This window comes from Microtus pennsylvanicus, chromosome 9, assembly GCF_037038515.1.
Source record: "Microtus pennsylvanicus isolate mMicPen1 chromosome 9, mMicPen1.hap1, whole genome shotgun sequence".
Lineage (NCBI taxonomy): Eukaryota > Metazoa > Chordata > Mammalia > Rodentia > Cricetidae > Microtus > Microtus pennsylvanicus.
In genome coordinates, this window is record NC_134587.1 from 87,191,370 (window position 1) to 87,204,072 (window position 12,703).

Consider the following 12,703-nt stretch of genomic DNA (forward strand, 5'->3'; position numbering starts at 1 on the left):
CATTGAACCTTGGTCTTTCTATATCTCCCTGGCTGTCCTGGAACTCATTACATAAACCAGTCTATCCTCCAACTCACAGCGATCCACCTGTCTCTGTATTCTAGTCAGTGCAGGGATCATATGTGCTACCACGCCTAGGGAAAAGTGCAACACTTTAAGATGCTCAAGTTCTGAAGTTAGAGCATATGATACAGCAATATCACTGATCAAACAACATGCAGTTATCGAGTAATTCATGTGGGCTTTTGAAGTGGGAGTGATAACTTCAGAAATTTGTAAGTCATACATGTTTACTATATTTCTGTGTGTTTATCAATGTTCCTTCTTTGTTTAAGATATTTAGAAAATATAACTAAAAACTATGTGATATGATGATGAGTATATAGATCCAACATAAATTAAATTTTAGTACATTATTTTTATCAATTTGTTTAAAATACTTAGAAGACTATGTAACTGACATATTAACCATTAACAACGGAGAGACATTCACCTCCACTCCGTGGAGCATACTTTAGAATATTTCGTCCAGGAGACTGCATATTCCCCGGGAAACCCTATGATGACCACAGTAGTGCATTGTGAAAGACAACTGTGTTTTGACATTTCTATCATTACCTATATTGGGATTTACAAGTGATTTGGAAAAAGACAGATGCTCTCAGAAACCTTCTCTCAGAGGTAGCGTGCTAACTGCCCCAACAGATAACTTCTATTAAATATCCAAATAATAAGAGTAAGAAAAATATAATACAACAGGGCAAAGGGCAGTGACTTTGGATATATGTAATTTTGTTCAATCCTTAGTTTAGTATTCTATCTTTGAAAAATTAATGATAAATATTATGTTTACATAAAAAAGAGGTGTGTGCCTATTTAATTAATGTAAGGACTCTCAAAGAGCATATAAAGTGTAGTTGGCATTTGGCATTTTTCTTCTTTTTTTGCTGTAGAAGAATTTCATTCATGTACTTTAGCTCTAGGTTCCAAATTATGAAAGTATTTGGCATTGTCTAGCCAGACCACAGCACATTTTAATAAATATTCCCCTTAGTTCCAAGGCTGCCAACTGGCTGGAAAAGCCACCTTTTTGGTCAAGATGGCGGTAGCTAACACCAGGGAGAAGTCTATGCTGATGGTATTGATGCCTTTATTTCAACATTACATGGGACACTCACTGCCTTCTCTGGAGCTGGTGGGTATAAACCATCTGACATGGGTTTGAGTTACACTTAGGACTAAGGCTACCTTGGACATTTCAATAATTATCTGTTAAATCAATGAATTAAAATGGGCAATATTTCCAACTTCAGAAAATGTAAGAAAACACTTTTGCAGGCAAGATAGTAATTTATAAAAAAGGTAAAAATAAAACAAAAATTAAATAGATAAGAATGAAGAGCATATTAATTATTATTAAATAATAAATTTTCATATAATACATGAAAAGCAGGTAGGTGAAAGTCTACCAATACTATATGTGTCAGATGGAGTGTATTAAAACGTCAATAACTTTAGAATATTGTTATCAGTACCACATCCGGTTAATAATATCTAATATAAATGTGCAATATTAGTAAGAGATGCAGCAAACATAGTGATATCTGTAGTACATATTTGTTATAAATGCATAACTGCATACTCCTTGGTTAAATTACGGACTCCCAGTGATTCTGTCTAAACTCTGATTTTCATGGATTCAGATACCGACTTTAGAACCTTCGAATTCACAGGTCGTCATCTTTTAAGGGGGTATATCTTCATATGTTATTTTGCATTAAATTACATAGTGTGTGAGCGGCGAAATGTCAGGAGCTTTCTAAACATTTATCGCTTCGCACACTCCTCAAGGTTTTACATACTTCAGCAATTTCCAAAGAAAATAGAGGGAGCTGGTTCTGCACACGGCAAGGCGTGACAGGTGTGTTCCAGCTCACAACAATCGATACAGACGTCTCTGGCTTTGAATGGCTTGCCTTTTGTGCTTTCAACTTTACCAGGGCACAAAAACCACACACATACAGCAGAAACCACAGCTCGACTTTGGAATGTTTGGTCTTTCCTTAGACTAGCAGTATGGGGTAGGATACTTTTCAATGTTTGGCAAGAGCAGTGGGCTACAGATTGCCTGGACTCATGATCACAATTTAGGAATACTCTCCAGCACTCATTGTTGCTGGGGCAGGGTTGGTAGGCGACACACACTGAGTGCATTATAACACCTGATGTTTGAAATCTCTGGTTGGTTTAACAGAGATACAAACCTTCACCCGTAATCCATAGGCGCAAAGTTCTGTGAGAAATAATTTACCATCACTGTCATAGTTTAATATTAAAAAGGACATTAATTTTCTTGAATGACCGATTTGATCATATTAATGGTTTTAGTAGACTTTGAAGGACAGAGATAACCTATGGGATTGTACACAGATATGAAACGTGAAAAAGTGAAAGGCTGTTTGTGTTAGGAGAGCCATTTTATTGTTTGCCAGATGGGTAACAGCTTTAACACACACACACGCACACACACACACATGCATACACAATCATTACAAAAGTATCAACAAGATGGATTCTGTTTCCACTTAAGATTCTAATTAATGAGAATCACATCCATTGATATCACATGTTACTTACTACCTCCCTGAAAACAGAAGACAATGAGTTGTTTAGCCTTAGGATACTATCGATGTTGAAACAGCCAATGTTTGGTGTTTAGTGAGCTCTGACGCTTACATACACTTTGGGTTACATGTATATCCATATGTGGGGTTAATGAGAGAGGAGAGTGGGCAGGCAACAAACTCTAAAAGTCAAAATTGCCCCAGAAATTATTAAGCAGTGGTGCAATAAAACTACAGGGTAGACAAACAGAGGGAAAACGAACCTAATAAAATACATCTGCAAATAAAGATGGCTTAGCCCAATTCTTCTATCTGGAGTTGGATAGCAGATTGGACCCCACGGGAAAGTATTTGATGCATTCTTCGTTGAGAGCGTGTGCTTGCTTTTTCTTAAATTTATTTCATTTTTACTAATTAATTAATTTTTTAAAATTTATTTTACATACTGACCATAGTTCCCCCTCCCTCCTCGTCTTCCGTTTTTCTCCTTCCAGTATTTGCTTTTTCCAAACCTTCCCCCAAAGTGCTGGTATCTTCTAGACTACCTGCTACATTCTGCCAGAGCTCAGAGAAACTAGAATCAAGGTGCAACAGCGTGTGGCTGCAGAACAGAATGGAGCTGATTCCATCACGGGGCAGGACACTAGAAGAGTGGAATGGGTTCTGTTTAGTGCAAATTCCAAGTGTCAGGAAGGAAGTGACGTGGTCAAGCGAATTCATGCGCTGCGTGAATGATTGTCAGCCCATGGCCACCCAGACTGCTCTGCAGTCTGAGACTATGATTCGTCTTGCACGAGATGAAGACACCTAGTGCCTATATGAACTTTTGATGAGGCTGTAAAATGTCACACCTTATGGAAGAGAGTATTGTAATCCCTCAGAAAAACAAACAATCAAGCAAAGGAACAAAAACCCACAGTGACTGGATGATCCAGCTCTTGCTTTACCTCCGCGGATGGGAGGAGAAGTCTCAGAGCTAAGTGAGCAGCCCTGTCTAAAGCAGCACCAGTCCTAACAATCGCGACGAGGTGAGGTGATATTCATGGTCTGTATATTGATAGACACATGAGCGAATGAAATGTGGCAGATGTGTGTCATGAACATGATCCAGTGGTCATGAGCATCTCTTGAATAACCTCATCCACTTGCCTCTATGGAGGCTCGTCCTCTTCCATGTAGTGGTATTTGTCAACATCAGCCACCCAGCTTCATTGCCTTTAGCCTCCTCTGGGAATTTGCCGTTTTTTTAGTTTTTGGTTTTTATTTTCCCCTAGCACCCTGTCGTTTCTTAGCTGCCCTCATCGACTCCTGAGTGAATATCGAGTGCTACTGTAGAGTGTCTCTTCTCTGGTCCCTTGCAACTGCTTTCAACCATAAAAGGTGGCTACAGCCAAGACGCAACGCTGCCTGGACTCAGCTTCAAGAGCACCGATGTCATCTGCGGCCGTTCCATGTAGGGATCATAGACACATACCAAATAGTGCTCTTAGCATGGGTCCTGGAGTGAGCACAGTCATTACAATGCACACATACTTAAGCCAAAATAAGCCAGCATGTAGTGGCATACCTCCGAGAAGGTTCAAAATAATCCCTGCCTCTTGGTATTCATCCCTAATGCCCTGATAGAGTCGCCTCCCCTTGAGTGCAGGCTTGATTTAGTAACGTGCTTATAATGGGAAGCATAAGGCGGGCATCATGGAATGTCTTTTCTCATCTGAGGTTATAAAAGGCTTGAGCTTCTATTTTGGTTGTTCAGATTTCTCCCTTGCACGGCTTGCCATGGGGAAAAGCAGCTGTCACACCATATATCAGGCAGTCCCCCGGAGAAGCCCATGCGGTGAGAGAAAGGCCCGTCAGAACCCCACGAGCGAGCTGGGAGCACACACATCTACTACAGTTAAGCTCGTAGAAGACACGTCAACCCCAGCCTACAGTCTGACTACAACCTGAAAGAGCGTGGGGTAGAGACACACGCTACACTGAAATCAGACTTCACAACACGTAGAGACGGGAGGTTAATGTATTTTGTTTGAAACTGTTACCCTGGAGGCCACTGGCTCCCTGCTGACTTATACAAGTCTTCCCCTGGTGCACCCCTGCGGCGTGAACACTCAGCAGGTCTGGCCTTGATTTCTCTTTCATCTTAATTGTGTTTATACCTTCAACTTGTAATTCCATGTGGACAGATGACTTTGGGATTGGTATTCTTAATAAAAGTCTTTATAGACTGCTTCACTTCTAACTTCATGTCTTACACCTGACATGCCTAGAAAACCTTATCATTTTGATTCCTGGGTTCCATTTCTCCCCCACCATGTCACTTTTTGTGTCAATGACTGACGCGGAGGCTGGAGCATGGCTCTGTTGTTCATTAACTTGGTTCCTATGTTACTATCTAACTTCTGAAACTGTCAGTTTTCTTGCCTAGGAAACGGAATTATAAGTATCGACTTTATACATTTGCTGTAAAACCAAATGAAGATGATGGATAAAAAGGCCTTTGATTTTAGACAATACTTAATACAGGTTAAGTCATCAAAATGCAAACCCTGGGCTGGGAGATGACACGGTTGTCAAAACGCTTGCCATACCTGCATGAAAACCCGAGGCTGGCTGCCCAGCGTGTGTGTAACAACCCGGGTGTGGTAGCCTGCTTGGTTTGCAGTCCTGGTGCTGGGAAGGTGGAGACAAATGGTCCCAGGCATTTGCCGACTGCCAGTCAGCCAGCCCAGCAGGGTCAGTCAGAGGGCTCCATGTACAGCGAGAGGCCCAGTCACCCTAAGTTCTCAGGGAACCCTTCCACTTCAGAAACACAGACCAATACGCAGGACTGGAAAATAAGGTGGGGAGTGACTGAGGACCCCCATGTTGACCTGGTAATTCTCAGAAAGAGCATCTACTGCCCCCCTCCTTTCTCAGGTCAGGAGAACACAGATTTCTTAAGACAATTCCCCTGTAATACACCTTTAAGCAAGTTGTAACATCTGCTACTTTCACGAAATCAGAGCTTTTTAAATGTTACTGTTCAAGTGAATGATTACAGACTTCTAATATCAACTCTCAGAGTGGATTATATGACTTCTAAGCCATCGATGGCTACTGAAGCCTATGCGATAGCCAAACAGCCCACTCCAAGCTGTCTCTACAACACAACTGTTTATTGTTGTTACTGTGTGCACATGCGTACACACACCCATCGCGGCACATGTGGGAGGGGGCGGCTTGGCTTGAGGACAAACTTTGTGAAGTTGGTTCTCTCCTTCCACCTTCACGAGCGTCCCAGGAATGGAATACAGGTTTCCAAGCTTGGGTGGCAAGGGCCTTTAGCTGCTGAGCAATCTCGCCAGCCCTAGACTGTCTCTCTTTAGGTTGACTCTGGTATCCTTGGACTGTGACCAATTTTATAATGATGAAAACAAAAATACTCCTTACGTAGTTGAAAAACACTCTCTCAATAAACTCTAAGGTTTTTTTTTTCTCCCCTCTAGGTTTCTCTAGTACAAGTTAAAGGGGGAAAAAATCCCTGGCGAATTGAAATAATTTTGAGACATTGTGTTAGTAAAAACACGCCAGTAAAATTTTATGGAGGGATTTCTTTTAGATTTGAACACCATTCCAGTGAGAGAAATTACATATATTCTCTCTTTTTCAAGGTGGATGGAAATGAACAAACTGGTTGGCTTTATAGCTACCTTCTCATTATAAAAGCGGGCGTGGATGTCAGTGTTTTTTACCAATATATGCTCGCCTGACACTTAGAAGCCAGCATGTGGAACACTTGAAACCAAAAATGTGTGATTAAATAAAATTATATACCACCAAGTAGCAAATTCGGTGCCGTTTTTAGATTCCCGTTGAGAGAAAAGGTGCCAAGTGTGATCTTGTCTCTGGGGACCATGCCACTGAAGTTGTTACCACAGCTACTATTATTTCTACTGGCTGTCTGAGTCCTCGGATCCTGCCAAGTGTGGAGAGGAAGAGGGGGTGGTGACAGCTGGTGACAGAGTCCAGCCGTCTGCCAGAACCTTGGAGCAAATTACAGGGGATGTTGTGAAGGGAACACAGAGGCAGGCACCCTTGCCATCAGCAACCTGAAGTCTGAGGAGTGCACTCTGAGGTTTTGGCAGCACTGAGCACGGCTCTTAGCAGGCCTGCCATTATGGCCTAAATGCTGTTTAATATTACAGGAGCCAGGAAGCTATCTCACAGAGACGAGAAGCACAAGATAACGTGAGGACTGAGGTTGGGAGAGAAAAACCAACTTTAAACGTATCATCCTGAATATCTGTAGGCTAGTTTTCTTTTTGTTTACCTCAGCGAGCAAAGGCCTAGAGCTCTGCTTTCTCGTCATTGAGCTCTCATCCAACATGGCATGTCTTCCCCCAGATAATCTATGAGAGGAAGGCTCATGACTCACGGACCCCTTCACAGAAGTTATCAGGGAATAAACTCCAGAGCTAGGGGTCACAGCCAGGGAACTGCCTGGATATAGTATAGATTTCCTGGGATGTCTTCAGGAGCCTTTGTTTCTATCAGAAGGCGCCTGAGTCCTAGTCCCAATTCTGGCTCCATCTATCTCAGAAACTCTAGCAGGTTCATGGGCTTATTAGGAATTTAAGAATATAAATATTTATGTCATCGTTGAGCAAAGGGAAAAATACCCACACCTGGGTATCAATAAAATAGCAACATATTAGAAGACCCTATTGTTCTTTTGATTTTACAAACAACCCTGCATGGGTCAAAGTACAATAAGACATGATGATCCTTTGAGTGTCTTGGATCTTTCATTTTTTTTCTTGTAATTTCATGAATATCTAAATAGACATGAAGCACATGTGGAACTGGGTAGGCTTTATAGAAAAAAAAGAAAAATACCCTTAAAAATAGGGCAATGATTAGACTTGATACATAGTCCCAGAAAGCAACCACGTCTTCTATGTAAAATGAAGCCTCTCATGGAAAGACTGGAGTTTATAATGTGGACCCCCACGGTCTACGCCATCATTAGGAGGACATCATTTCCCATAAATTAGCTTTTGTTTTGGATTTCCCGCTGTGTTTATATGCATGTTGACAGAATGTGTTAGGCAATATTTTGGCATTCGAATTCATTACTATTTGTTATTAACTTTTAAGGCTAATATTATTGCAACAGCCCACACTTTGCTGACCCAAATATACTTCTTTTAAAGTCAGTATTTCTCACGCCAGCTTTCATATCCATATGTTTTCCCGTTGTCATTATGAGAAAGGAAATTATTCTCTTTATCAACTACATGATATTCTTGTATTCAAAGGGACCAATGTTTGATGGGGCGAGGTCCTCTGAGAATTTAAGAGAACACTCTAAAATCACAGGCATATGAGTGAGCAGATTCAGGGAAGAGGAAGAAGAGAGAAAAGCTACAGGGACAGCCAATATCTTGTGTTCCTACTGTGTTCTTCTTCTCCCTCATTTTTTGTCATGTCATAAATGAATGGCCATCAACATGTCTTGATGGGAATAAACAGATTTAATACATATGCTTGTTTCTGCCACAGTTGACTCATGTTATTTTATGCACGAGTGAGATTTTAAAAATTCTGCTTCTGAAAGTCAACCTATTCCTATTGCATAGATGTAGCGTAAAACACGTATAGACACTACCAAGGAAATGGTCCTTCCCCTGCTCACCGACAGCCACTGGAGAGGCTGAGGGCATCAAGCCGTGGTCTGGGTCACAAAGAGAATGAAGTTAGGATTTCTAAGGCGGACTTGTTTCCCCACTGTCTCTACTTTCCTCTAGTTTGGGGACTCACTGAAAAAAAAAATCAGTCATTCTCCAGTTTAACGGAAAGAACACCAACACAATCACCAGGCCAAAGGGGACAGGCTGTTACCAGGCCGGAGGATCTTGGAGGAACAATTGTCATTCTTAAAGAATATGTCTATTTCAAGAAGACTCAAAATACTGAAATCAGTTCTGTGACGTGTATACTATTCCCTCACTGCCAAAACACCGCATTTGCCTCTATCAGCCAAGGCGGCAGAGGACCCACTAGTGCAGTTCGTTCTTAGCAGCTTGCTGTGAAGCCCCATGGCTGCGCTCACTACTCAGAGGTGTGCAGTTCTGACTCCCTCTTCATCTGGATCTCTTTATTCCACAGCAGCTTTCAGAACTACGCAACAAACGTTTCTGTATACTAATGACTTAGTTAAGCATACAGATTTCCCCCTTTGGCTTCCTCTGAATTTTTATAGGACAAAACAGAATGGCTGAGGTGTAGCTGGGTGGCAGAATGCTGGCCCACTTGTTCTCCAACACACATACATAAACACACAAAAATAAAAGTCAGAGAACTTAGGACCCCCAAAATGGAAATCTTTGAAATGTTAAGATACTTTACCATCAATAAAAGGTCAAACTATTCAAATATGGAGATACTTAGTGGAATGTTGGTATACTAAGTTATGGCAAAAATCTATAAAAACAACCTCTTTATAACAGTCCAATTTAGCACAGGTGTTCCTTTCCCGAGAGAATGACCCATGAGTGAGGATGTGTGCCTTCCAGCATGTACATGCATACATGTAGTTTCCAAAGAGACACTGTAAACGACTTCGGTGACCATCCTGGGGCCTGGGAACAGGCAGCTCCCTTGGGTTACTCTTAATCTTCCACACAACAGAAACTTGGAGCGCCTTGCTCATCGAGTTCCACTGTCTACTTCCATACTTCAATATTCCCGCTGCACCCAGACCTACAGACGGCATTAACCTCCTCTCCCTTGACTGTCACTCCACCGCACACTACGGGGAGAGGAAAGGTCTTGGGAAGCCCATGACCCCAGGCTCCTCTGGCATTATTCACCGGGAGAGCACCTTTGCAGAATTACTAATGTATTTTAATAATCACTTGTAGAGCATCTGTGGGTGTGTTTCCAAACAAACCAGAGGGAGCTGCAGTGTCCGGCCGCAGGAGATTTGCTCCCAGTGGCCGCACGCTTCTGCATTTGCCGGTCTTACTCTCCTCGCCTAAAATAAATGGCCCACTTTCCCACTTCAACCACACATCTCTTCTCTATGTGTGACTCCTTTCTGAGACCAGAGAGAACACCTCTGAAGAAGCTAAAAGCATCTAAAAATATCTTTACTCCGGAAATAGAAAATAAAGATGAAAGAGATGATTATTCGAGATGGCCGAAATAATACAGTTGAGTTCTATTTACAAATTCAATGCAACTCACAGAGGCCCAACCAGTCAGAGCATTTAGCTAGTTACAGCTGGAAATGTACTGCAGGACTGGATTAAAGATCTAGAGCAGCGGTTCTCAGCCCTCCTACTGCTGCAACCCTCAACAGAGTTCCTCATGTTATGCTGACCCCAGCCATAAAATTATTCCATTGCTACTTCAGAACTGTAATTTTGCTGCTATTATGAACTGTACTGTAAATATCGCAGGCAAACCCTGTGAAAGGGTCATTTGACTCCCCCCAAAAGGGGTTGCAACACACAGGTTGAGAACCGCTGATCTAGAATGAGAAGACCTAAAGCGAGGTCACTCTGGTCTACAGAGCAAGTTCTAGGACAGCCAGAGCTGCTACACAGAGAAACCCTACCTCAAAAAACCACCACCACCACCAACAGCAACAATAATAAAAGGACCTATCTCCTCTATGATATGATTGGGAAATTTTTACAATATTATTTTAAAAGTGGTATATATATATATATATATATATATATATATATATATATATAATTTTTTGTCTGAAATGACTGGCAAAGGTTTTATGACACTTACTTTGAGAGAAAATTTGATAATATGATGCTAAACCCAGCATCTTCTATGTAAACAGAAAGCATTACTAAGGATGAATGGAAAGACCTATAAACAATATTAATAAAACCAAGGTAAAAATTCATGCTTACAAATTAATTTTCATGAAAGAAGTATTAGGCAGCCAAAGAAGTTCTCCCCTGAGATCTTCCTCATAAGATACTACAGGACAAGAATTCAAAATGGAAAAAAAAATCTCTTTTTGTCATTCAAATATTAATTATCCTGTCCATATACAACCTGCAAATTCTTAGATAAGAACAGAAAAAAAAACAATAATACACTTTCAAAATGAGACGATCCCGGCATGGTCCCCTATAAACTACGTACTGGCTCAAAGCATGAACATGGACTGATTTTCTGCATCTGGAACCTTCTTGGTTGAAAGCCTGTGGACATTACTATCTGGTGCATCGGGCAGTTAGGAGAAACAGGCATGAGGCCAGGTGTGGGGGCTCACATTATAATTTCAGCAGTCACCGAGGCATTGCTGTGTGTTTGAAATATCTCTGGGCTACAAGGTGAGCTTCAGGCCAGCCTGGGTTAGAACCTGGAGGAGGGTGATATCAACTAACATCAAGCAAACACTTGCAGTTCTGTATGGCACATGGGTTACTTTATTAAATATTTCCCGGAAGCAGTATCACATTATTACTAAACTTGCTATTGACCACAATCCAGTTTTTCTCCAGATCATATAAATCTTCCTCCCATTTACTGTTGGTCCACATTGCTGAGGGAGCACCTAGTTCAAAACAACACAGCTAACAAATGACTGTGCAGAGACACAACTTCAAACCTAGAGTTTTGAGGGGCAAAGATTTCAGAAACGGTATCGAACCGTTTATAATGTGAAATGCACATTTGACAGCTTCTTCTAAAAACATGAGATCACTGTGGTAAAGACTATGCCTTACTCAGATCCGTGAATTCCATCTCTAAAGGAGATATTCAGCATTGGCTATATTTAATGGAATTAATGTCTAAGGAAGGTATCGATAATAGTTAAATATTTAACAGAATTAAACAGACTGAGGCATTGGTATTAACTGAGAGGAGAATATACAAGGCAAACAAAAATCCAGAAGTTTCTTTCAGGAGCAAGAGCTTCGTATTTCTGCAGCTGCACGTAGGAGTCATCTTGTGTGAATGCCATGGGCATGCTTTTGCCATGGTGGGAAAGGGAGGATATGGTGGGAAAAAAAAAACCTTTCCTCCTGAAGGCCAGAAAGGATCATGAAAATGGCCAGGGAGAGAGAGAAAGTGTGCTGTGGAAAAGGAAGACAGGAGAGGATGAGCCTGAGGATGAAGCAGTAAGATGAAGATACCCCTCGCTGGCCCTCAAGTCAGCCAAGTCAGGCTGGGCAGAGAGTAACACAGGACAGGATCACTGGCTTCTTCTTTGGAAACACGGATCCACTCCCAGCATGAGATGGAACTGGGAAAGGCAGGGCCCGCAGTGTCGGGCATTTTGAAATCACTAGATTGTTTCTTAGCACTGTGTGGAAGGAGTATAGCTGGAAAAATACAGCCATTCTTTGACTCACTGTGTGATGTGTGCTTAAAACTGTACAGTGAGGGCTAGGGGTGGTGGGCAAGCTCCAAACCTCAGCACTTGAGAGTAGGAGGAGTAAAAGCTTGAGGTCAGAGGGAACCATATATGGAGTTTCTGCCTTAAAACAACAAAGCAGGATACCCAACAGCAGGGCCTCAAAGAGAGGCTCTTGCCACTTCTAGCACTGACTCAGTAACAGAAACTGGATATGCTGATTCTTCTGTGATCAAAGAGGAAACAGATTTCCTTATGCATCTACCCCCGACACCCACCACCCCTCATAAACACACACACACACACACACACACACACACACACACACACACACACACCACACAAACTCCCACGTACCACATCTTCTGCATATCACTACACACACCACACACACACACACACAACACAAAACACTCACATACCACATCTTCTGCATATCACCACACACACACAAAATCCACATATCACATCTTTTGCATATCATCACACATATCTAGACATCAAACAAAACGAACACATCACACACCACACACAAGCACCCCCCCCCACACACCTACACCATACACGTCACACACTACACACCACACCATATATACACGTCATGTACCACATACAAGCACACACTAAACCACACACACACCACACACACCTACACCCTAAACATCACACACTACACACAAGCACACACACCACACACACCTACATC

General features: G+C 41.8%; 1 protein-coding gene across 10 annotated transcripts in view; it reads right to left on the reverse strand.

Annotated features, from left to right (window-relative positions):
- Tenm3 (teneurin transmembrane protein 3) overlaps positions 1 to 12,703 on the reverse strand; it is a 458,688-nt gene that overhangs the window by 143,103 nt on the left and 302,882 nt on the right. The gene's annotated exons all lie outside the window — the stretch shown is intronic.